Source organism: Arachis ipaensis, chromosome B10, assembly GCF_059453495.1.
Source record: "Arachis ipaensis isolate K30076 ecotype BB chromosome B10, ASM5945349v1, whole genome shotgun sequence".
Taxonomy (NCBI): Eukaryota; Viridiplantae; Streptophyta; class Magnoliopsida; order Fabales; family Fabaceae; genus Arachis; species Arachis ipaensis.
In genome coordinates this window covers 72,720,083-72,745,947 of record NC_142435.1, presented here as the reverse complement: position 1 = coordinate 72,745,947, position 25,865 = coordinate 72,720,083, and the positions used below count along the sequence as shown (strand labels likewise).

The window sequence follows — 25,865 nt, the reverse complement described above, 5'->3', positions numbered from 1 at the left end:
TAGAGGGTTAAGTTCAATTCTAGTTTATATGCCACAGAAATCCTAATTACCCAAATATAAGAGGATTAAATGTCAAGTATCTCGTGAAGTCCAGATAATTAGAAATTTAGGAGAAATTATTTTCAAACTGTTGTTCAAGTAAAGAGATTTTCCGAGTTTTACAAGAACTCAATTAGAACAAGGGTCGTACTTCCGTTCCACCCAGATTCATAAGATAAAGAATGAAAATAATTCTTGAAATTGAAATCAATACATGAATTAAAATAGAACAGTAATAGTATTAATCCATAGAATAAACAAAGCTCCTAACCTTAATAGTGGAGATTTAGTTGCTCATGGCTCAGAGAGAACTAGGATTCTAAAAAACTGTACATTGCAGAATGAGGTAAGGTAGAAGAGTAGAGAAGAGCCCGAAGGGCTAATTCTTTTTCCTTTTATATCTAATTCTAATTAATGTAAATATATTTTCTAAAACTAAATAATATCTTTTTCTATTTATAAAATAAAATATAAGTTTAATCAAAATTAAATGAGGATCTTCGTGGCTTTGCAGTTGAGACGTGGGGACCATTGGGAGTTATAAGGTTGGCGCCTAACATCATGGACTTAGCACCTAACTTGGGCATGGCAGTAGGGAGTGGCGTGACTTGCTTGACCTGGCGCCTAACTTGGCATCCTTGGCAACTAACTTGAAGGAGGCAGCAAGGAATTAGTGTTGTTGTTGTGTCTGGCGCATAACTCGAGAAACTTCAAGTTAGGCGCCACCTTGGCAGTAGTAGCCTTGGATGCTTTTTTCCTTGTCTTGGTGCCTAACTTGGTGAAACCCAAGTTAGGCGCCAGTTATACAGCATGCAATTGGCTTGTGAAGTTTGTCTTGGTGCCAAACTTGGGGAATCCTAAGTTAGGCGCCACCCTTGCAGAATTGTTGGAAAAGATGTATAGACTATTAAATATCGTTGGAAAGTTCTGGAAGTTAGCTTTTCGATGCCACTAGAATCACGTCAATTGGACTATTGTAGCTCAAGTTATTCATGTTAGAGTGCAAGGAGGTTAGGGTTGACAGCATCATTTGTTTTCTTCTCTTTTTCTGTAGAAACTCCATCAAACCCATCTGAATGTTGCCTGAAATAAACTAAATTGCACACAACTCAAAGTAGCATCCATAGTTACTAAAGGATATTTAATTTTTGATTAAACTCAACAATTTGAATGCAAATTCACTAGGAAAAGATAGGAATGATGCTCACGCATCGGCGCCCTCCATCACTGCCGTATCACTCTCTCTCTTTCTTCTTATTCTTCTTCTTCTCCTCCTTTTCCTCCTCCTCCTCCTCCTCCTCCTCCTCCTCCTCCTCCTCCTCCTCCTCCTCTCTTCCTTCCTTTCCCTCCTCTCCATCCATTATCTTCGAGCTCTCCTCTTCTCTGCATTAGCCACAGGAGCTCTTAGCTCTCACCTTCCGGTGACCCACATTGTCACCAGACCTCTGCCAATGGCAACAACATAGTGCCACTGTACGCCTTCCTCAATTCTTCGACTCTTCACTCAGGATTTCTTCCTTTTTCCCTATTTTCTGTTTCTTTTGGTTAGCTAATTAGTAATTGCATTTTGTTAAAAGATTTTAGTAATTAACTTAGGCTAGGATTTGTTATTTTATTATTGGTTGGTTTGTAAGTGTTTGATGCTACTGTTTTGGGTTGAATATTGCTAAGGATTACTTGAATATGCTAAAATTATGCACTGCGCACCAACTATTTGATTAAATGCCTATGTATGCTATGAGTTTAGTTTATATGTTCAGGCTATCGTATGCATTAAAATACATTTTGTTTGCCCAATCAGTCATAAATGATGCACTTTTAGATGATGTTGATGCTAGTTAAGTTATTGAGTCATTAAAGCACTTTTTTATTGTTTTGATTTATTAACACCCAATTGGTTTGCACATTCATATTTTGTTGCATTTTGGGTGAATTCTTTAGTAAGTACATTCGATTCAGTGAAGTAAATTAAATTGCTTATTCATCAAACTTTTGAAATCAATATGGTCACATACCAAGTGCTTTTTTTTTTAGTATTAGTTTTGAATAACTTGACTCGACTTGACTTGATTCTCATTAAGCATGTCTTTTCTCTCAACAAGTACTTTGTCCTTGTGACCATTCTACTCTATTGGGATGAATAAGTAGTTCGGAAACTTTTGGATTGGATATTGCTTGTTGTGTAATCCAATATCAGCTTGCACCATTCCTTTGCATAATTACTCAATATCCATTCTCTCAAGTCCACTTCACTTGTGTTTTGTCTTTGCCTAAACTTGCTTGATACTTTGACCTTTGCTCATTCTATGACATGCATCTTAGGCCACTAAATTGAGAAACTCATGCTTAGTTGTTGATTGTCTGGCATACCGTTTTAACCGGCAAATGTGTGTGTTCTAATTACGCGCACACTTAGAATACACACATTATCTTTTATCATGTCACACTACCGTAACCTTTCCCTCAATTTAGTGTTTGTTTGATTTCTCTTGCATCTATGAATTCATTGTTATTTGACCTCCTCTTATATCTTCTCTGCGTTGCTTGTACTATGTTTCTAAACTCTACCCTTTACCCTTTTTCAAGATGGGCCGCAAAGGAAAGGAGCCGACCGCAGCATCATCTGCACCTTTGACCCTTGGCTCTAGTTCGTCCACTCGTCGGAGCAGTAAACTACCTTTGCCAATGACAAATCCGAAAAACAATATGAGCACCTTACTGTAAGAGCAATCCATTGGGAGCGGCAATTAAACATACATGAGAAGTTGGCACCGTCTATCCATGACCGCATCGCCTTCTTTCAATGGGGGTTCCTAGAGCTTGATCCGATAGAGATCAAGGGGTCTATTGTTAAAGAATTCTACGGGAACTTCCTAGGCCGAGATGCGGAAACGGTGTTCCTCTGAGGCAAGCAAGTGGATACTTCCACTGGGCATTTGAGGATTTGTTACAGATTCTACATATACCGCCGAGCCAAGACGCTTATAAAAAGATTGGTACACAAATTCCCACACTTCGTACAACTGAACCAACAAGTGCACTGGGTCATCCAAGTAATACCTGAGCGAGTCAGGGTCGATCCCACGAGGATTGTCGTTTGAAGTAAGCTATGGTTATCAAGTAGATCTTAGTCAGGCGGATATAAAGGTAGGTGGTTTGATTGTTTAAATGCATAAAAGAGAATAAAAAGAGAACGTTACTTAGAACTCAGAAGTCGTGTAAACTATGATAAGAAGATGGTTAAGGCTTAGAGATGCTTTGTTCTTCTGAATTAATCCAGTCTTGCTGTCTTCTTCAACTGTGAGTGATTTCTTCTATGGCAGGCTGTATGTGATCAACACCGATTGAGAGGTCGCCAATGCTTCTCCAGATCAGAACCCCAGGATTAGTGTGGATCCATTCTGATTGAGGGTGAAGCTCCTGCAGTTCATTCTCCTTAGTGATCCTACTCAAAATGCCACAGACAAGGTTGAATCTTTCGGATCAGAAAATGCTGCACCTTTGGGTTCTAGCCTCTACCACAAAGACTCTAATCTCCCCATACCTCGGCTGAACTAGTGTCTCAAAAAGTCTCCAACGAAGTCGTGGATTAGCCGTCTAAGAGATGTATAATCAAGCCAATGGTTCAATGCTTTCCAATTACGTATTCACACGAACCCAAGAAGAACACAAGTGGTTGTTAGGCACGTTGTCTTAGAATAAAGAACGAAGATACAACTTAGAGTAGAGAATCAAACACGAATTCAGAAAGAACAGTAGTACTTTATTGATCTATAAAACTCAACAGAGCTCCTCCCTTCAACCTAGGAGGTTTAGAAACTCATACTGATAGAAAATATAATGATAAACAGAAATATGGCATAAAGTTCTGAAGATAATGTAAAATATCCTTTAAATACTAAACTAATGATTAAGGATTACATAAAAAGGGTAAAATAATATTTTAATGCTAAAATCTTCTTCATGGGCCCAATTGGCGAGTGTTTGGGCTGAGCTTGATTGAGATCCATGTGCTAGAAGGCCTCTAGGATGTTGAACACTGGCTAGAGGTCCTTTATGGGCGTTGGACGCTGGTCTATTCTCCTTTGGGCGCTGGACGCTATAATAGGGCAGAAGGTTGGCATTGAATGCCAATTTTGGGCCTTCAATTCTAAAGCAAACCATAGACTATTATTTATTTCTGAAAAGCCCTGGATGTTATCTTTCCATAGCCATTGAGAATGCTCCATTTGGATGTGTATAGCTCCAGAAAAGCTCTTTCCAGTGCAAAGAGGTCAGATCTGGACAACATCTGCAGTGCTTTCTCTGCCTCTGAAACAGACTTTTGCTCCAGCTCCTTAATTTCAGCCAGAAAATACCTGAAATTGCACAAAAACACACAAGCTCATAGTAGAATCCAAAAATGTGAATCTTACACTAAAACCTATAAAAATATAATAAAACTTAAACAAAACATACTAAAAACTATATGAAAATGATACCGAAAAGCGTATAAAATATCCGCTCATCACAACACCAAACTTAAATTGTTGCTTGTCTCCAAGAAACTAAAAATAAAGTAGGATAAAAAAGAAGAGTGAGGTACAATAAATCTCAGAGTTTTCAATGAAGCTCAGTTTCAATTAGATGAGCTGGACTTAGTAGCTTTTTGCTTCTGAATAGTTTTGGCATCTCACTATCCATTGAAATTCAGAAATGTTGGCATCCTTAGGAACTTAGAATCCAGATGATATTATTGACTCTCCTAGTTTAGTTCTTTAAACTTAGAATCTAGATGATATTATTGACTCTCCTAGTTTAGTTCTTTTTCATTCTTGAACACAGCTTTTAGAGTCTTGGTCGTGGCCCTAAGTACTTTATTTTCCAGTATTACCACCGGATATATAAATGCCACAGACACTTAACTGGGTGAACCCTTTTGGATTGTGATTCAGCTTTCCCAAAATCCCCAGATAGAGGTGTCCAGAGTTCTTAAGCACACTCTTTTTGCTTTGGATCACGACTTTAACTGCTCAGTCTCAAGCTTTTCACTTGACACTGATAAACCACTATTTTATGGTTTATCCAGTGCTTAATCTAGTGGATTTTATCCATTATACTCACACTTATTCATATAATTTGTATGTTTTACGTTTTCCTTCCTGATTTTGTGCTATGATTGAAAACATACTTTTTTGACCTTAATTTTATTAATATTAATTCTCCCTTTATACCATTCGATGTCGTGATATGTGTGTTAAGTGATTTCAGAGATTACAGGGCAGGAATGGCTCAGAGGATGGAAAGGAAGCATGCAAAAGTGGAAGGAATACAAGAAGCTGAAGGAACTGCTAAGTTGTCTAGCCTGACCTCTTCGTACTCAAACTGTCATAACTTGAGCTACAGAGGTCCAAATGATGCAGTTCCAGTTGCGTTGGAAAGCTAACGTCCGAAGCTTCGCAATGATATATAATTTGCCATAGCTTCCCCGAAGCCAAGTGATGCAAACGCGTGGATCATGCAGACGCGTGACCTGGCGAAAACCCAATCCGCGCAAACACGTGGACGATGCTTCTGCGTCACTTTCCCGCAACCTGTACGTACCAGAAATCGCTGGGGGCGATTTCTGGGCTATTTTGACCCAGTTTTCGGCCGAGAAACATAGATTAGAGGCTATAAAGTGGGGAATGCATCCATTCAACAACATGTCTTCCATTATTCACTTTTTATAATTTAGATGTAGTTTTTAGAGAGAGAGGTTCTCTCCCCTCTCTTAGGATTTAGGATTAGGATTCCTCTTAAAGGATTTAGGATTATTTCTTCTCAATTTCCAGGCTTAATGTTCCTCTTATTTATTTTCTATTTTTATTATATACCTTTAATTATTATTTATCTTTCCAATTTAGCTTATGCTACATTCATGTTATGATTTTCTTAATTAATATTATTCGAGGTATTTCAGTTTATGATCGTTTTATTCTATTTATGAATGCTTTTAATTTAATTTAGATATTTTCTTCCTTTTGGCTTTGGTTAAGTAATTGGTAATACTTGAGTTGTCAAACTCAGCAGTGGTTGAAATTGGCAGATTACTAATTGATCTAGATCGCTCTAAAGCTAGTCTTCCCACAGGGATTGACTAGGACTTGAAGATCAAGCTAATTAGTCCACTTGACTTAACTAAGTGGGATTTAAACCTAATTCTCATCACATCTGATAAGGATAACTAGGATAGAAATTCCAAATTCTTATACCTTGCCAAGAGATTTTATTAATTATTAATTTATTTTTCTTGTCAATTAAATTACTTGTTCCTTATTTTAAAAAAAAACCCAAAATTCTACCTTTTCCATAGCTAATAATAAGTCATACCTCCCTTCAATTCCTTGAGAAGACGACCTGAGGTTTAAATACTTCAGTTATCAATTTATATTGGATTTTGTTACTTGTGACAACCAAACTTTTGTGCGAAAGGATTCTCTATTGATTTAGATACTATACTATTACAACGCGATTATATTTGTGAATTTCTTTACCGATAGAAAATCAGTTCGTCAAAATGGCGCTGTTGTCGGGGAATTGCAAACGTGTGCCTTATTATTGGTTATTGTAAATATTTTCAGATTTTTAATTTTTAATTTTTTTTATCTTATCTTATCTTAGTTTTAAATTTCAAAATTCAAATTTTTTAAAAAAATCATATCTTTTTCAAAAATCTTATCTTATCTTATTTCAAATTTCAAAATTTAAAATTCAAATTTCAAAATTCAATTTTCAAAATTCAAATCTTTTCTCTTATTTTATTTTATTTTATTTTATTTTCCTTTGCTTGTTTATTTGTTTTTATTTTTAATTTTTATTAGCTACTATGAATTCTCACCCCTTTGGCTATGAGTTTACTTACAATCATGTTACAGGAAGAGAAGATTACAATGAAAGCTTGGGTCATGGATGGGACAATCAAAGATGGGGGGAGCCACAAGGATTTGATCAACCTTCTTGGCGACAACCACCTCCAAGGCACTATCAACAACCATTCTATGATGCGCACCAAGACAATGGTTATGGTAGACCTCTTCGTGACAATCAATACCCACCACAAAATACCTATGAACCTCCTCCTCCACGTAATTTTGAACCACCATAGTCACAAGTCCCTTACCACCAAACACCACTATATGACCCTAACCTATATCCACCACACCAACCACCATATGAACCACACCCAGAACCACCACCTCAATATTCACCATCTCCATATCCTTATCAAGAAGAACCACCTTCCTATTATGAACCCTTTCTCCAAAATAATGAACCCTCATATCCACCCCAATCTCCAATGGATGACATCCTTTGTGGTCTTCTTCAAGGGCAAGCAAAGATGCAAAGGGATGTACTGGAACTCGCGACTGCCTTAACCAAGGTAGTAAATAAATTAGCTTCTCAACATCTGAGCACTCAAAGTACTCCCATGGCTGGATGTGGAGAATCAAAAGAAGAGCGTAGCATGAAGGAGACACTAGAAACTTCGGTGGACAATGTGGAACACGGCTTTATATTGGAACAAGTGGAGGAAGCCATAATAGTTGCAGAGGAAGAAATGGTTGAAGATTTAGGAGATGCTGAACATCCATGGGAATCGAGAACTGTACAGGATTCTGCTGAGAAGTTTGAATTTGATGTTGAAGAGGGTGTACAACCTCCAAGGCATATCATGGGTGAAGATTTTGCAGAGGTTGATCAAGAGATGGAGATTAAAGAAGAGGAAGCACAACCTCCCATGCCCTTAGTAAGCCATAAAGAAGAGTTTGATTTGGAAGAAAGCTACCAATAGGAAGAGGTTGGAATTAAAGAAGCTCGCAAAGAGGTGGAAGTTGTCAAGGAAGAGCACAAGGGAATGGAGCTTGAAATCACCTTGCCAAACTTGTTGGAGGCCTCTCCCCCAAAGCCATTACCATCCAATACAACATTCAAGTGGTTAAAATTCATATCCTTAACTTTTACTTTTCCACTTGAATATGGGCTACTTGAGACAGATGGTCAGCGTAGAGCTCTTTGTGGCTTTAAGAGTAAGAAGGAGATGGTTAGTGGTTGGCAACACAATCCTACGTTCATTATGGTAGGTAGCTCACGGCTGAATTATCATGGTTGGAAGAATACTAAATTTAATGGGTCTAGGAAGTTGTTTGGCTGCTTTAGTGAGAATTCAGATTGCATGCCACCCGGTTGGAACACTAATGATCAACAAGAAGACATGGGCAAAAGCAAGGTTTGGGACCCCGGAATTCATTCTGGGAATCAAGACTCTTGGGGCCTTGTCACTTGCTTTAACTTGCTTGAAGGCTTTCTACGCCTAGTTTGGGATCCCGGAGGATACTGGAATTGCAAACATTGGTGGAGATTCAAGGATCAGTACAAGCACAAGCCACCATAATAGAGAACTCCACAAATGTCCAACTTAAGGACTTTAACTAAAAGTGTTAGGTGGGAGACAACCCACCATGGTATGATCGTTCCTTTTTCAATTTTAATTTTATTTTGTTTTGTTTGTTTTTAAGTTTTATTTTATTTCATTGAACCTGGAATTATTCATAACATCCACATTAGCATTGAATTTTGCATTCTACAAAAAAAAAACACGCACGCGACGCGGCAGCGTCGCTGATGCATCCGTGTCACCAGTGCGTTTTGAAGAAAAGAGAATTGAACAGAGAATCACGCGAGAGCGTGTCTAGAGGCATGCCTTTGGCACAAACATGCCCACGCGTCCGCGTCAACCCCGCGACCGCGTCATTTGGAAATTTCGCCTCCCACGCGTCCGCGTCACCCACGCGAACGCGTGACCCTAAAAATCGACGTAAAATGGGTGTATGGCAGCAAGTTGTGATGGAGTGGGGCTCGAACCGTGCTAGAAGCACAAGCCCCACCACATGAACGTGTGCCCCACGCGTCCACGTCGTTTTCAAAATATGGCTATTCACGCGATCGCGTCATCCACGCGAACGCGTCACCCGGATTTTTGGCACAATGCATTTAAAATAGAGAGTTGCGCGAACGCATGGCTGCACTCGCACCAATAGCACAAATCAGGCCACGCGATCGCGTGACCCACGCGTCCGCGTCACCTGAACTTATCACACACCATGCGAGCACGTGACCCACGCGTCTGCATCACTTAAAAATCGCGTCAACAACGCGAACGCGTGACCCACGCGTCCGCGTCGCCTGCGCCGCACAGCTTATCCAGATCAGCGCCAGATATCGTATCTTTTCTTTCCTAATCCTAATTTTCTCTTCTCCCTTCTTATTTCTTTCTTCTTTATTCTTTCTTACTTTCTTCTTCATCTTCATATTTTTAACCTCTCATCCCTCTTCACTTCCATTCTATTTTATTTAATTTATTTGCATACTTTTATCCATTGCATTTTAATTTTGCGCATATTTTTATTTTCTTTTCTTAAATTATTATTTTTTCATTGGTGTTAAAATTTTCTCTTTCAACGGTTACATCTTTTTGAATTATTCTGGTGCTTCATGACTTGTTTTATTCTAATTGGGTATTATTATTCATAAGTCAATGCTAATTTTTATAATACTGATATTCCTTTTGCACTGATATGCACTTACACTATTTTGCATTACCCACACCCCCTCCCATATTGTTGCAATTCTTCCACTATTGATATGCTGTATGCTTCTACTATTTTCTCACTACATGTTGTAGCTACCATGTAATTGAGACCTTTACTATTTGGCATTACCAACCCATATTTTATTTATTTTTCTTATCTTTATTTCTTGGTTACTTTTCTCCCTTTTCCTCTTCTTTCAGGATGGCCACCGAAGAAAGGAAAAGGAAGAACTTCTATATGGGAAGACAGGCAAGTCAATCTGCACTATCTATAGAGAAAGGCATCAGTTGGAGCAGCCCATCCACTTGTACATCTTAGCATGCACCAAGGACGGTGCAACCTTTAAGTGTGGGGAGGTCGATACCAATATCCATGGGTTAGTTATTCTCTTTTCAACACCAATGTCTTATTTTCTTCATTAGTTCATTGTTGCATTGCATAATAGATTGCATGTGTAGTTGATTGTTTGGATTTAAATACTACTTGGTTGAAAAATAATAAGTTTCTTTCTAGGACCCTATTTTTGAAAAAAAAAATTTCACTAATTTAAATAAAAAAATTAAAATTTTCTATGTGTTAAATTTGTTTGAAGTTGTATTTGGAACATGGTTTTTGAGCCAAAGAACGCACAACCTGTGAGATTTTGAGATTAATTACATGGTTACATTAGTTAACCATAAATATTTTATTCTTGTGTGTTTTCTTCTATATAGTTGCAAACATTACTTTGTTCCACTCTATATGTCCATTATTTAGTGTATTTACATGCTTGCATATGATTGAGGCCATTACTTGTTTTCACTCACTTATCCCAAATAAGCCTACCCTTTTATGTCACCCTTGTTAGCCACTTTGAGCTTTTTAACCCCCCTCTATTCCATAACCACATTACTAGCCTTAAGTAGAAAAACAAAATAAAAATTCTAAGTTGAATCATTGGTTAGGTTAAGATAGATATTGTGTATAATTTAAGTATGGAGAATTTTATGGGAACATGGGATGATAAAAAAAAAACAGGGAATTAAATTGAATAAGTTATTTGAAAATTTGGGAAGCATGCTCATGTAAAATCAAAATAATTAAATTACCATGTGCATTAAAAAAAAAGAAAGAAAAGAAAAATAATATTACCCCAAATGCAAAATAAAAAGAATCAATGCACATGGGACAAAATTCAAAAATAAGTTTGATACATGAGCATGTAATACAAAAGTGGGAAAAATTTTGGGTAGCTAGGTAAAGCATTTTAAATTATATAAAGTATGTATATGTTAGGTGAGATTTTAGACTAATCAAGGATTCACTTTGTTAGCTCACTTAGCCTTATATATATATATATATATATATATATATATATATATATATATATATATATATATATATATATATATATATATATATATATATATATATATATATATATATATATATATATATCCTTACCTTTACCTCAGCCCCATTACAACCCTGAAAAGACCTCATGATGTTTGCATTGGTATACTAAATTTTTGTTGATTGGTTAGATGAAGAACAAAGTTTAGAAAGCATGATTAGAGAAGAGTAGAGTGAATTACCCTATACACTTAAGTGATTAGAGTGCATATACACTACCAGTGAGGGTTCAATGCTTAATTCTATGTTCCCTGCTTTCATGAGCTATCATCTTACAAGTTTACTTGTCTTTTATTGTATGATTTGGATTAGTGGAATTTGATTTATATTTGTCTTGGAGAACTTGTTTACTTTTAACCAAGTAGATAGAAACATCTTAGCATATATAGTTGCATTCATATACATAGGTTGCATTTCATACATTTTACCATTCCTCTTCACTCCTTTATAGCTTCTCTTGAGCTTAGCATGAAGACATGCTAATGTTTAAGTGTGGGGAGGTTGATAAACCACTATTTTATGATTTATCCTGTGCTTAATCTAGTGGATTTTATCCATTATTCTCACACTTATTCATACAATTTGCATGTTTTATGTTTTCCTTCCTGATTTTGTGCTATGATTGAAAACATGCTTCTTTGACCTTAATTTTATTAATATTAATTCTCCCTTTATACTATTCAATGCCGTGATATGTGTGTTAAGTGATTTCAGAGATTACAGGGCAGGAATGGCTCAGAGGATGGAAAGAAAGCATGCAAAAGTGGAAGCAATACAAGAAGCTGAAGGAACTGCTAAGCTGTCCAGCCTGACCTCTTCGCACTCAAATGGTCATAACTCGAGCTACAGAGGTCCAAATGATGCAGTTTCAGTTGCGTTGAAAAGCTAACGTTTGGGGCTTCGCAACAATATTTAATTTGCCATAGCTGCCTTGTTGACAGGTGACGTGAACGCGTGGATCACGCGGACGTGTGACCTGGTGAAAACCCAATCCGCGCAAACGCGTGGACGACGCTTCCGCGTCACTTTCCCGCAACCTGTACGTGCCAGAAATTGCTGGGGGCAATTTCTGGGCTGTTTTTGACCTAGTTTTCGACCCAGAAAACACAGATTAGAGGCTATAAAGTGGGAGAATGCATGCATTCAACAACATGTCTTCCATTATTCACTTTTCATAATTTAGATGTAGTTTTTAAAGAGAGAGGTTCTCTCCTCTCTCTTAGGATTTAGGATTAGGATTCCTCTTAAAGGATTTAGGATTATTTCTTCTCAATTTCCAGGCTTAATGTTCCTCTTATTTATTTTCTATTTTTATTATATACCTTTAATTACTATTTATCTTTCCAATTTAGCTTATGCTAGATTCATGTTATGATTTTCTTAATTAATATTATTTGAGATATTTTAGTTTATGATCATTTTATTCTATTTATGAATGCTTTTAATTTAATTTAGATATTTTCTTCCTTTTGGCTTTGGTTAAGTAATTGGTAACACTTGAGTTGTCAAAATTAGCAGTGGTTGAAACTGGCAGATTACTAATTGATCTAGATCGCTCTAAAGCTAGTCTTCCCACAGGGATTGACTAGGACTTGAAGATCAAGCTAATTAGTCCACTTGACTTAACTAAGTGGGATTAAAACCCAATTCTCATCACATCTGATAAGGATAAGTAGGATAGAAATTGCAAATTCTTATACCTTGCCAAGAGATTTTATTAATTATTAATTTATTTTTCTTGTCAATTAAATTACTTGTTCCTTATTTAAAAAAAAAACCCAAAATTCTACCTTTTCCATAGCTAATAATAAGTCATACCTCCCTGCAATTCCTTGAGAAGACGACCCAAGGTTTAAATACTTCGGTTATCAATTTATTTTGGGTTTTGTTACTTGTGACAACCAAACTTTTGTGCGAAAGGATTCTCTATTGGTTTAGACACTATACTATTACAACGCGATTATATTTGTGAATTTCTTTACCGATAGAAATTCAGTTCGTCAAAATGGCGCCGTTGCCGGGGAATTGTGAACGTGTGCCTTATTATTGGTTATTGTAAATATTTGCTTTTAAATTGATTTATTTTTGAAAAAAAAAATTCAGATTTTTAATTTTTAATTTTTTTTATCTTATCTTATCTTAGTTTTAAATTTCAAATTTCAAATTTCAAAATTCAAATTTCAAAATTTAAAATTCAAATTTCAAAATTCAATTTTCGAATTTCAAATCTTTTCTCTTATTTTATTTTGTTTTATTTTATTTTTCTTTGCTTGTTTATTTGTTTTTATTTTTAATTTTTATTAGCTATTATGAATTCTCACCCCTTTGGCTATGAGTTTAGTTACAATCATGTTACAGGAAGAGAAGATTACAATGAAAGCTTGGGTCATGGATGGGACAATCGAAGATGGGAGAAGTCACAAGGATTTGATCAACCCTCTTGGCGACAACCACCTCCAAGGCACTATCAACAACCATTCTATGATGCGCACCAAGACAATGGTTATGGTGGACCTCTTCGTGACAATCAACACCCACCACAAAATACCTATGAACCTCCTCCTCCACGTAATTTTGAACCACCATACTCACAAGTCCCTTACCACCAAACACCACCATATGACCGTAACCTATATCCACCACACCAACCACCATATGAACCATACCCAGAACCACCACCTCGATATTCACCATCTCCATATCCTTATCAAGAAGAACCACCTTCCTATTATGAACCCTTTCTCCAAAATAATGAACCCTCATATCCACCCCAATCTCCAATGGATGACATCCTTCGTGGTCTTCTTCAAGGGCAAGCGAAGATGCAAAGGGATGTACTGGAACTCGCGACTGCCTTAACCGAGGTAGTAAATAAATTAGCTTCTCAACATCTGAGCACTCAAAGTACTCCCATGACTGCATGTGGAGAATCAAAAGAAGAGCGTAGCATTAAGGACACACTAGAAAATTTGGTGGACAATGAGGAACATGGCTTTGTATTGGAACAAGTGGAAGAAGCCATAATAGTTGCAGAGGAAGAAATGGTTGAAGATTTAGGAGATGCTGAACCTCCATGGGAATCGAGAACTGTACAGGATTCCACCGAGAAGTTTGAATTTGATGTTGAAGAGGGTGTACAACCTCCAAGGCATATCATGGGTGAAGATTTTGCAGAGGTTGATCAAGAGATGGAGATTAAAGAAGAGGAAGCACAACCTCCCATGCCCTTAGTAAGCCATAAAGAAGAGTTTGATTTGGAAGAAAGCTACCAAGAGGAAGAGGTTGGAATTGAAGAAGCTCGCAAAGAGGTGGAAGTTGTCAAGGAAGAGCACAAGGGAATAGAGCTTGAAATCACCTTGCCAAAGTTGTTGGAGACCTCTCCCCCAAAGCCATTACCATCCAATACAACATTCAAGTGGTTAAAATTCATATCCTTAACTTTTACTTTCCCACTTGAATATGGGCTACTTGAGACAGATGGTCAGCTTAGAGCTCTTTGTGGCTTTAAGAGTAAGAAGGAGATGGTTAGTGGTTGGCAACACAATCCTAGGTTCATTATGGTAGGTAGCTCACGGCTGAATTATCATGGTTGGAAGAATACTAAATTGAATGGGTCTAGGAAGTTGTTTGGCCACTTTAGTGAGAATTCAGATTGCCTGCCACCCGGTTGGAACACTAATGATCAACAAGAAGACGGGGGGAAAAGCAAGGTTTGGGACCCCAGAATTCATTTTGGCAATCAACACTCTTGGGGCCTTGTCACTTGCTTTAACTTGCTTGAAGGCTTTCTGCGCCTAGTTTGGGATCCCGGTGGATACTGGAATTGCAAACATTGGTGGAGATTCAAGGATCAGTACAAGCACAAGCCACCATAAAAAACGACTCCCCAAATGTCCAACTTAAGAACTTTAACTAAAAGTGCTAGGTGGGAGACAATCCACCATGGTATGATCGCTCCTTTTTCAATTTTAATTTTATTTCGTTTTGTTTGTTTTTAAGTTTTATTTTATTTCATTGAACTTGAAATTATTCATAACATCCACAGTAGCATTAAATTTTGCATTCTACAAAAAAAAACACGCACGGGACGCGTCCACATCACCAGTGCGTTTTGAAGAAAAGAGAATTGAACAGAGAGTCACGCGAGAGCGTGGCTGGAGGCGTGCCTTTGGCACAAACATGCCCACACGTCCGCTCAACCACGCGACCATGTTATTTGGAAATTACGCCTCCCACACGTCCGCGTCACCCACACGAACGCGTGACCCTAAAAATCGACATAAAACGGGTGTATGGCAGGAAGTTGTGACGGAGTGGTGCTGGAACCATGCTAGAAGTACAAGCCCCACCATGCGAACGCGTGCCCCACGCGTTGGCATCATTTTCAAAATATGGCCATTCACGCGATCGCGTCACCCACGCGAACGCGTCACCCAGATTTTTGGCACAATGCATTTAAAACAGAGAGTTGCGCGAACGCACGGCTGCACTCGTGCCAATAGCACAAATCAGGCCACGCAATCGCGTGACCCACGTGTCCGCGTCACCTGAACTTATCACACACCACGCGACTACGTGACCCACGCGTCTACATCACTTAAAAATTGCGCCAACCGCGCGAACGCATGACCCATGCGTCCGCGTCGCCTGCGCCGCACAACTTATCCATATCAGCGCCAGATATCGTATCTTTTCTTCCCTAATCCTAATTTTCTCTTATCCCTTCTTATTTCTTTCTTCTTTATTCTTTCTTGCTTTCTTCTTCTTCATATTTTAAACCTCTCATCCCTCTTCACTTCCATTCTATTTTATTTAATTTATTTGCATACTTTCATCCATTGCATTTTAATTTTGCGCATATTTTTATTTTCTTTTCTCAAATTATTATTTTTTTCATTGGTGTTAAAATTTTCTCTTTCAACGGTTACATCTTTTTGAATTATTCTGGTGCTTCATGACTTGTTTTATTCTAATTGGGTATTATTATTCATAAGTCAATGCTAATTTTTGTAATACTGATATTCCTTTTGCATTGATATGCACTTACACTATTTTGCATTACCCACACCCTCTCCCCCATTGTTACAATTCTTGCACTATTGATATGCCGTATGCTTCTACTATTTTCTCACTGCATGTTGTAGCTACCATGTAATTGAGACCTTTACTATTTGGCATTACCAACCCATATTTTATTTACTTTTCTTATCTTTATTTCTGGGTTACTTTTCTCCCTTTTCCTCTTCTTTCAGGATGGCCACCGAGGAAGGGAAAAGGAAGAACTTCTATATGGGGAGACAGGCAAGTCAATTCGCACAATCTATAGAAAAAGGCATCAGTTGGAGCAGCCCGTCCATTTGTACATCTTAGCATGCACTGAGGACGGTGCAACCTTTAAGTGTGGGGAGGTCGATACCGATCTCCATGGGTTAGTTAGTCTCTTCTCAACACCAATGTCTTATTTTCTTCATTAGTTCATTGTTGCATAATAGATTTCTTCATTAGTTCATTAAATACTACTTGGTTGAAAAATAATAAGTTTCTTTCTAGGACCCTATTTTTGAAAAAAAAATTTTCACTAATTTAAATAAAAAAATTAAAATTTTTTATGTGTTAAATTTGTTTGAAGTTGTATTTGGAACATGGTTTTTGAGCCAAAGAACACACAACCTGTGAGATTTTGAGATTAATTACATGGTTACATTAGTTAACCATAAATATTTTATTCTTATGTGTTTTCTTCTCTATAATTGCAATTTTTACTTTGCTCCACTCTATATGTCCATTATTTAGTGTATTTACATGCTTGTATATGATTGAGGCCATTACTTGTTTTCACTCACTTATCCCAAATAAGCCTACCCTTTTATGTCACCATTGTTAGCCACCTTGAGCTTTTTAACCCTCCTCTATTCCATAACCACATTACTAGTCTTGAGTAGAAAAACAAAATAAAAATTCCAAGTTGAATCCTTGGTTAGCTTAAGATAGATATTGTGTATAATTTAAGTATGGAGAATTTTATGGGAATATGGGATGATAAAAAAAAGGGAATTAAATTGGATAAGTTATTTGAAAATTTGGGAAGCATGCTCATGTGAAATCAAAATAATTAAATTACCATGGGCATTAAAAAAAAAAGAAAGAAAAAAAAATAATATTACCCCAAATGCAATATAAAAAGAATCAATGCACATGGGACAAAATTCAAAAATAAGTTTGATACATGAGCATGTAATACAAAAGTGGGAAAAATTTGGGTAGCTAGGTAAAGCATTTTAAATTATATAAAGGATGTATATGTTACGTGAGATCTTAGACTAATCAACGATTCACTTTGTTAGCTCACTTAGCCTTATATATATATATATATATATATATATATATATATATATATATATATATATCCTTACCTTTACCTCAGCTTCATTACAACCCTGAAAAGACCTCATGATATTTGCATTGGTATACTAAATATTTGTTGATTGGTTAGATGAAGAACAAAGTTTAGAAAGCATGATTAGAGAAGAGTAGAGTGAATTACCCTATACACTTAAGTGATTAGAGTGCTTATACACTACCAGTGAGGATTCAATGCTTAATTCTATGTTCCCTGCTTTCATGAGCTATCTTCTTACAAGTTTACTTGTCTTTTATTGTATGATTTGGATTAGTGGAATTTGATTTATATTTGTCTTGGAGAACTTGTTTACTTTTAACCAAGTAGATAGAAACATCTTAGCATATATAGTTGCATTCATATACATAGGTTGCATTTCATACATTTTACCATTCCTCTACACTCCTTTATAGCTTCTCTTGAGCTTAGCATGAGGACATGCTAATGTTTAAGTGTGGGAAGGTTGATAAATCAATATTTTATGGTTTATCCTGTGCTTAATCTTGTGGATTTTATCCATTATTCTCACACCTATTCATATAATTCGCATGTTTTACATTTTCCTTCCTGATTTTGTGCTATGATTGAAAACATGCTTCTTTGACCTTAATTTTATTAATATTAATTCTCCCTTTATACCATTCGATGCCATGATATGTGTGTTAAGTGATTTCAGAGATTACAGGGCAGGAATGGCTCAGAGGATGGAAAGAAAGCATGCAAAAGTGGAAGGAATACAAGAAGCTGAAGGAACTGCTAAGCTGTCCAGCCTGACCTCTTTGCACTCAAACGGTCTTAACTCGAGCTACAAGGGTCCAAATGATGCAGTTTTAGTTGCGTTGGAAAGCTAACGTCCAGGGCTTCGCAACGATATATAATTTGTCATAGCTGCTTGGTGCAGGAAATTGCGATCATCAACAATGGCGCCAAAGACTTGGTGCTCTCAAACGTGAATCACACTTTGTCACAACTTCGCACAACTAACCAGCAAGTGCACTGGGTCGTCCAGGTAATAAACCTTACGTGAGTAATTGTCGATCCCACGGAGATTGTCGGCTTGAAGCAAGCTATGGTCACCTTGTAAATCTCAGTCAGGCAGATTTAAATGGTTATGGTGAATTGACAATAAAAAACATAATTAAAATATAAACTAGGATAGAGATACATATGTAATTCATTGGTGAGAATTTCAGATAAGCGTATAGAGATGCTTTTGTTCCTCCTGAACCTCTGCTTTCCTGCAGTCTTCATCCAATCAATCCTACTCCCTTCCATGGCAAGCTGTATGTAGGGCATCACCGTTATCAATGGCTACATCCCATCCTCTCTGTGAAAATGGTCCAATGCGCTGTCACTGCATGGCTAATCATCTGTCGGTTCTTGATCATACTGGAATAGGATTTACTATCCTTTTGCGTCTGTCACTACGCCCAGCACTCGCGAGTTTGAAGCTCGTCACAGCCATCCCTTCCCAGATCCTACTTGGAATACCACAGACAAGGTTTATACTTTTCGGATCTCGGGAATGGCCATCCATGGGTTCTAACTTATACCACGAAGACTCTAATATCTCGGACTTGGTCCCCTGTATTAGATATCTAAGAGATACTCATTCTATCTCATCTTCATGTAGAACGGAAGTGGTTGTCAAGCATGCGTTCATAGGTGAGAATGGTGATGAGCGTCACATAATCATCACATTCATCATGTTCTTGGGTGCGAATGAATATCTTAGAATAGGAATAAGCTTGAATTGAATAGATAAACAATAGTACTTTGCATTAATTTATGAGGAACAGTAGAGCTCCACACCTTAATCTATGGTGTGTAGAAACTCTACCGTTGAAAATATATAAGAGCAAGGTCCAGGCATGGCCGAGAGGCCAGCCCCCATGATCTAAGAACTAAACGTCCCCAGATGTCTAATACAATAGTAAAAAGTCCTATTTATGCTAAACTAGTTACTAGGATTTACAGAGATAAGTAAATGATGGAGAAATCCACTTCTGGGGCCCACTAGGTGTGTGCTTGAGCTGAGCATTGAAGCTTTCACGTGGAGAGGTCTTTCTTGGAGTTGAACGCCAGTTTATAACCTGTTTCTGGTGTTTAACTCCACCTTGAAACCTGTTTCTGGCACTTAACTCCAGAATGCAACATGGAACTGGCGTTGAACGCCAGTTTGCGTCGTCTAAACTCGGGCAAAGTATGGACTATTATATATTGCTGGAAAGCCCTGGATGTCTACTAAAAACTAACTAAATCATACTAAAAACTATGTAAAAATAATGCCAAAAAGCATATAAATTATCCGCTCATCACAACACCAAACTTAAATTGTTGCTTGTCCCCAAGCAACTAAAAATCAAATAGGATAAAAAGAAGAGAATATACTATAAATTCCAAAATATCAATGAAACATAGCTCTAATCAGATGAGCGGGACTAGTAGCTTTTTGCCTCTTGAATAATTTTGGCATCTCACTTTATCCATTGAAATTCAGAATGATTGGCTATAGGAACTTAGAATTTAGATAGTGTTATTGATTCTCTTAGTTCAGTATGTTGATTCTTGAACACAGCTTCTTTATGAGTCTTGGTCGTGGCCCTAAGCACTTTGTTTTCCAGTATTCCCACCGGATACATAAATGCCACATACACATAACTGGGTGAACCTTTTCAGATTATGACTCAGCTTTGCTAGAGTCCCAAATTAGAGGTGTCCAGGGTTCTTAAGCACACTCTTCTTTTTGCTTTGGACCTCGACTTTAACCGCTCAGTCTCAAGTTTTCACTTGACACTTTCACGCCACAAGCACATGGTTAGGGACAGCTTGGTTTAGCCGCTTAGACTAGGATTTTATTCCTTTAGGCCCTCCTATCCACTGATGCTCAAAGCCTTGGATCCTTTTTATTACCCTTGCCTTTTGGTTTTAAGGGCTATTGGCTTTTTGCTCTTGCCTTTTGGTTTAAAGAGCTTTTGGCTTTTTCTGCTTGCTTTTTCTTTTTCTTTCTCCTTTTTTTTCGCCATTTTTTTCTTTTTTTTTTTCGCAAGCCTTTGTATTCACTACTTTTTCTTGCTTCAAGAATCAATTTTATGATTTTTCAGATCATCAAATAACATTTCTCCTTTTTCCTTATTCTTTCAAGAGCCAACATATTTAACATTCATAAACAACAAATTCAAAAGACATATGCACTGTTCAAGCATTCATTCAGAAAACAAAAAGTATTGTCACCACATCAAAATAATTAAACTAGTTTCAAGGATGAATTCGAAACCATGTACTTCTTGTTCTTTTGTAATTAAAACATTTTTCATTTAAGAAAGGTGATGAATTCATAGGACATTCACAACTTTAAGGCATAGACACTTATACACTAGTGATCATGTAGTATAGACACAAACATAAATAAAACATAAAGCTCAAAAATCGAAAAACAGTAACATAAATAGACAAGGAGATTAAGGAATGAGTCGACCTTAGTGAGAGTGGCGTCTTCCTCTTCTTGAAGAACCAATGGTGCTTTTGAGCTCCTCTATGTCTCTTCCTTGCCTTTGTTGCTCCTCCCTCATAGCTCTTTGATCTTCTCTTATTTCATGAAGGATGATGGAGTGCTCTTGATGCTCCACCCTTAGTTATCCCATGTTGGAACTTAATTCTCCTAAGGAGGTGTTGATTTGCTCCCAATAGTTTTGTGGAGGAAGGTGCATCCCTTGAGGCATCTCAGGGATTTCATGGTGAAGAATTTCCTCATGCTCTTGTTGAGGTCCATGATCTCTTGTTTTGCAGTCAAATGCTCTACTATTGAGCTATGGACCCTTGAGATAAATCTCTTCATCTCCCATGACTCGGAGGTGGAAGCTTTTGTCTTTCCTTTCCTCTTTCTTGAGGATTCTCTGGCCTTAGGTGTCATAAATGGTTATGGAAAAACAAAAGGCAACGCTTTTACTACACCAAACTTAGAAAGTTTGCTCGTCCCTGAGCAAAAAAAGAAAGAAAGTAGTAGAAGAAGAAGAAAATAGAGGAGATGAAGGGAGAATGTGTATTTGGCCAAGGAGGGTTTTATGTGGTTATAATGTGTGAAAAGGAAGGAGTGATGGTTTGAATTTGAGTGGGTGGGTGTAGGTGGCTTGTATGATGGTTTTGGAGGAGTAATGGAGGTGATTGGTGGAAGTTATTTGGGGAAGAGAGTTATGAAAAGGTGTGAAGAGGATAGAAGAAGAGGTGGGGTAGATGGGGATCCTGTGGGGTCTACATATCCTGAGGGTATCCTGTAGGGTCCACAGATCCAGTGGGGCTAAGGACTTAATATCCCTGCTCTAATTAGGCGTGTAAAATGCCCTTGCTGTGTAATCCTGGTGTTTAACGCCAAACTGCTACTTGTTTCTGGCATTAAACTCCCAAATGTAGCCTGTTTCTAGCGTTTAACACCAGGTAGATGCTTGCTTCTGGCGTTAAAAACCAGCTTGGTACTTGTTTCTAGCGTTAAATGCCAGACAGATGCTTGTTTCTGGCGTTTAAACACCAGAATGCTCCTTTTCTAGGGTGTGCTATTTTTAATGCTGTTTTTCATTTTGTTTTTGATTTTTCAGTAGTTTTTGTGACTCCACATGATCATCAACCTAATTAAACACGAACATAACAATAAAAATAAAATAGATATAATTAAATAACATTGGGTTGCCTCCCAACAAGCGCTTCTTTAATGTCAATAGCTTGACAGTGAGCTCTCATAGAGCCTCACAGATAATCAGAGCAAGGTTGGAACCTCCCAACACCAAACTTAGAGTTTGAATGTGGGGGTTCAACACCAAACTTAGAGTTTGACTGTGGGGGCTTTGGTTGACTCTGCAGTGATAGAAGCTTTTCATGCTTACTCTCCATGGTTACAGAAGGAGATCCTTGAGTCTTAAACACAAGGTTGTCCTTATTCAGTTGAAGGACCAACTCTCCTCTGTCCACATCAATCACAGCTCTTTCTGTGGCTAGGAAGGGTCTACCAAGGATGATGGATTCATCCTCGTCCTTCCCAGTGTCTAGGATTATGAAATCAGCAGGGATGTAAAGGCCTTCAACCTTTACTAACACGTCCTCTACTAGTCCATAAGCCTGTTTTCTTGAGTTGTCTGCCATCTCTAATGAGATTCTGGCAGCTTGTACCTCAAAGATCCCAAGTTTCTCCATTACAGAGAGTGGCATTAAGTTTATTCCTGACCCCAGGTCACACAGAGCCTTCTCAAAGGTCATGGTGCCTATGGTACAGGGTATTAAGAATTTGCCAGGATCCTATTTCTTTTGAGGTAATTTCTGCCTATCCAATGCATTTAGTTCATTGGTGAGCAAGGGAGGTTTATCTTCCCAAGTCTCATTGCCAAATAATTTGGCATTCAGCTTCATGATTGTACCAAGGTACTTAGCAACTTGCTCTTCAGTGACATCTTCATTCTCTTCAGAAGAAGAATACTCATCAGAGCTCATGAAGGGCAGAAGGAGGTTCAATAGAATCTCTATGGTCTCTAGATGAGCCTCAGATTCATTTGGTTCCTCAAAGAGAAACTCCTTATCGGTCACTGAGCGTCCCAGGAGGTCTTCCTCACTAGGATTCATGTCTTCCTCCTCCTCTTTGGGTTCGGCCACACCAAGTAAGGTAATGGCCTTGTACTCTCTTTTTGGATTCTCTTCTGTATTTCTTGGGAGAGTACTAGGAGGAGTTTCAGTGACCCTTTTACTTAGCTGGCCCACTTGTGCCTCCAAATTTCTAATGGAGGACCTTGTTTCATTCATGAAACTCACAGTGGCCTTAGATAGATCAGAGACTATATTTGCTAAGCTAGATGGGTTCTGCTCAGAATTCTCTGTCTGTTGCTGAGTGGATGATGAAAAAGGTTTGCTATTGCTAAACTTGTTTCTTCCACCATTATTAAAGCCTTGTTGAGGCTTCTGTTGATCCTTCCATGAAAAATTTGGATGATTTCTCCATGAGGGATTATAGGTGTTTCCATAGGGTTCACCAATGTAATTCACCTCTGCTATTTCAGGGTTCTCAGGATCATAAGCTTCTTCTTCAGAAGATGCCTCTTTAGTACTGTTGGATGATTCCTTCAATCCATTCAGACTCTGAGAGATCATATTGACTTGCTGAGTCAATATTTTATTCTGAGCCAATATGGCATTCAAAGTATCAATTTCAATAACTCCTTTCTTCATAGGCGTCCCATTACTCACAGGATTCCTTTCAGAAGTGTACATGAACTGGTTATTTGCAACCATGTCAATGAGTTCTTGAGCTTCTGCAGGTGTTTTCTTTAGGTGAATGGATCCACCTGCAGAATGGTCCAATGACATCTTTGATAACTCAGACAGACCATCATAGAATATATCCAGGATGGTCCATTCTGAAAGTATGTCAGAAGGACACTTTTTGGTCAGTTCCTTGTATCTCTCCCAAGCTTTATAGAGGGATTCACCTTCTTTCTGTCTAAAGGTTTAAACATCCACTCTTAGCTTACTAAGCTTTTGAGGAGGAAAGAACTTGGCTAAGAAAGCTATGACCAGCTTATCCCAAGAGTTCAGGCTATCCTTAGGTTGAGAGTCCAACCATATTCTAGCTCTGTCTCTTACAGCAAACGGGAAAAGCATAAGCCTGTAGACCTTGGAATCAACCCCGTTGGTCTTAACAGTATCACAGATTTGCAAGAATTCAGTTAAGAACTGAAAAGGATCTTCTGATGGAAGTCCATAAAACTTGCAGTTCTGTTGCATCAGAGAAACTAATTGAGGCTTTAGCTCAAAATTGTTTGCCCCAATGGCAGGGATTAAGATGCTTCTTCCATGTAAATTGGAATTTGGTGCAGTAAAGTCATTAAGCATCTTCCTTGTATTGTTATTATTTTCGGCCATGTCTCCTTCTTTTTCGAAAATTTCTGTCAGATTTTCTCCAGAGAGTTGTGCTTTAGCTTCCCTTAGCTTCCTCTTTAGAGTCCTTTCAGGTTCAGGATCAGCTTCAACAAGAATGTTCTTATCCTTGTTCCTTCTCATATGAAAAAGAAGAGAACACAAAAGAAAATATGGAATCCTCTATGTCACAGTATAGAAATTCCTTTATGTGAGTAGAAGTAGAAAAGAAATTCCAACGCAGAAAGAGGGAGAGGGTTCAAATTTTTAAGAAGAAGAGAAGTGTTAGTAGATAAATAAATAATTAGGAGGAGGTGAGAGAGAAGAATTTTCGAAAATAATTGAAAAGAAAAGAAAAATATTTTTGTTTTTAATTTAAAATTAAAATAAAAATTCGAAAATTAAAAAAAAAAAGAAAAATTAAATTAAATTAAAAGTTAAAACAATTAGTTAATTAAAAAGGAATTTTGAAAAAGAGGGAAGGGATTTTCGAAAATTAGAGAGAGAGAGTTAGTTAGGTAGTTTTGAAAAAGATAAGAATCAAACAAAAAGTCAAGTAGTTAATTGAAAAAGATTTGAAAATCAATTTTTGAAAAGATAAGAAGTTAGAAAAGATTTTGAAATTGATTTTGAAAAAGATGTGATTGAAATTTATTTTGAAAAAGATTTGATTGAGAATATATGATTGCAATTTATAAAAAAGATATGATTGAAAAGATATGATTGAAGAAGAAATTAAAAAGATTTGATTTTGAAAAAGATTTTGAAATTAGCAATTAAAAAGATATGATTGAAAATTAAAAAGATATGATTTTAAAAATCAAAGTTGATTACTTGACTAACAAGAAACAAAAAGATATGATTTTAAAATTTAGAGATTGAACCTTTCTTAATAGGCAAGTAACAACTTGAAATTTTTTAATCTAAAAATTAAATGCTAGTGAGATTTTCGAAAATATGAAGTAAGAATAGGAAAAAGATTTTGAAAACCAATTTAAAAAAAAATCGAAAATATATAAAAATAAATGAAAAAGATTTGAAAAGATGGAATTTTGAAATTGAAATGTATGAGTAAAATAAGGAAAGATATATTTTTTATTTTTGAATTTTTAATGATGAGAGAGAAAAATACTAAATTGAAACAAAAACATAAGAATTATGAATCAAAACAACTAATGCATGCAAGAACACCTTGAATGTCAACATGAACACCAAGAACACTTTGAAGATCAAGATGAACATCAAGACTTATTTTTTAAAATTTTTAAGAAAAGAAAAACATGCAAGACACCAAACTTAAAAATTTTTATTCTCTAGACACTAATAATTCAAGAATGCATATGAAAAACAAGAAAAGACACAAAACAAGAAAATATGAAGATCAAATAAGAAGACTTGTCAAGAACAACTTGAAGATCATGAAGAACAAATGCATGAGTTTTCGAAAATTTTAAGAAAAATTAAAAAGATGCAATTGACACCAAACTTAAAATTTGACACAAGACTCAAACAAGAAACACAATAATTTT

General features: G+C 37.0%; 1 non-coding gene across 1 annotated transcript; it reads left to right on the top strand.

The window, feature by feature from the left end:
• The first annotated feature begins 23,845 nt into the window (after positions 1-23,845).
• LOC148580405 (small nucleolar RNA R71) lies at positions 23,846-23,949 on the top strand. Its single transcript, XR_015894640.1, has one exon. It is a non-coding gene; the product is annotated as a small nucleolar RNA R71 (small nucleolar RNA).
• The last annotated feature ends 1,916 nt before the right edge of the window (positions 23,950-25,865 follow it).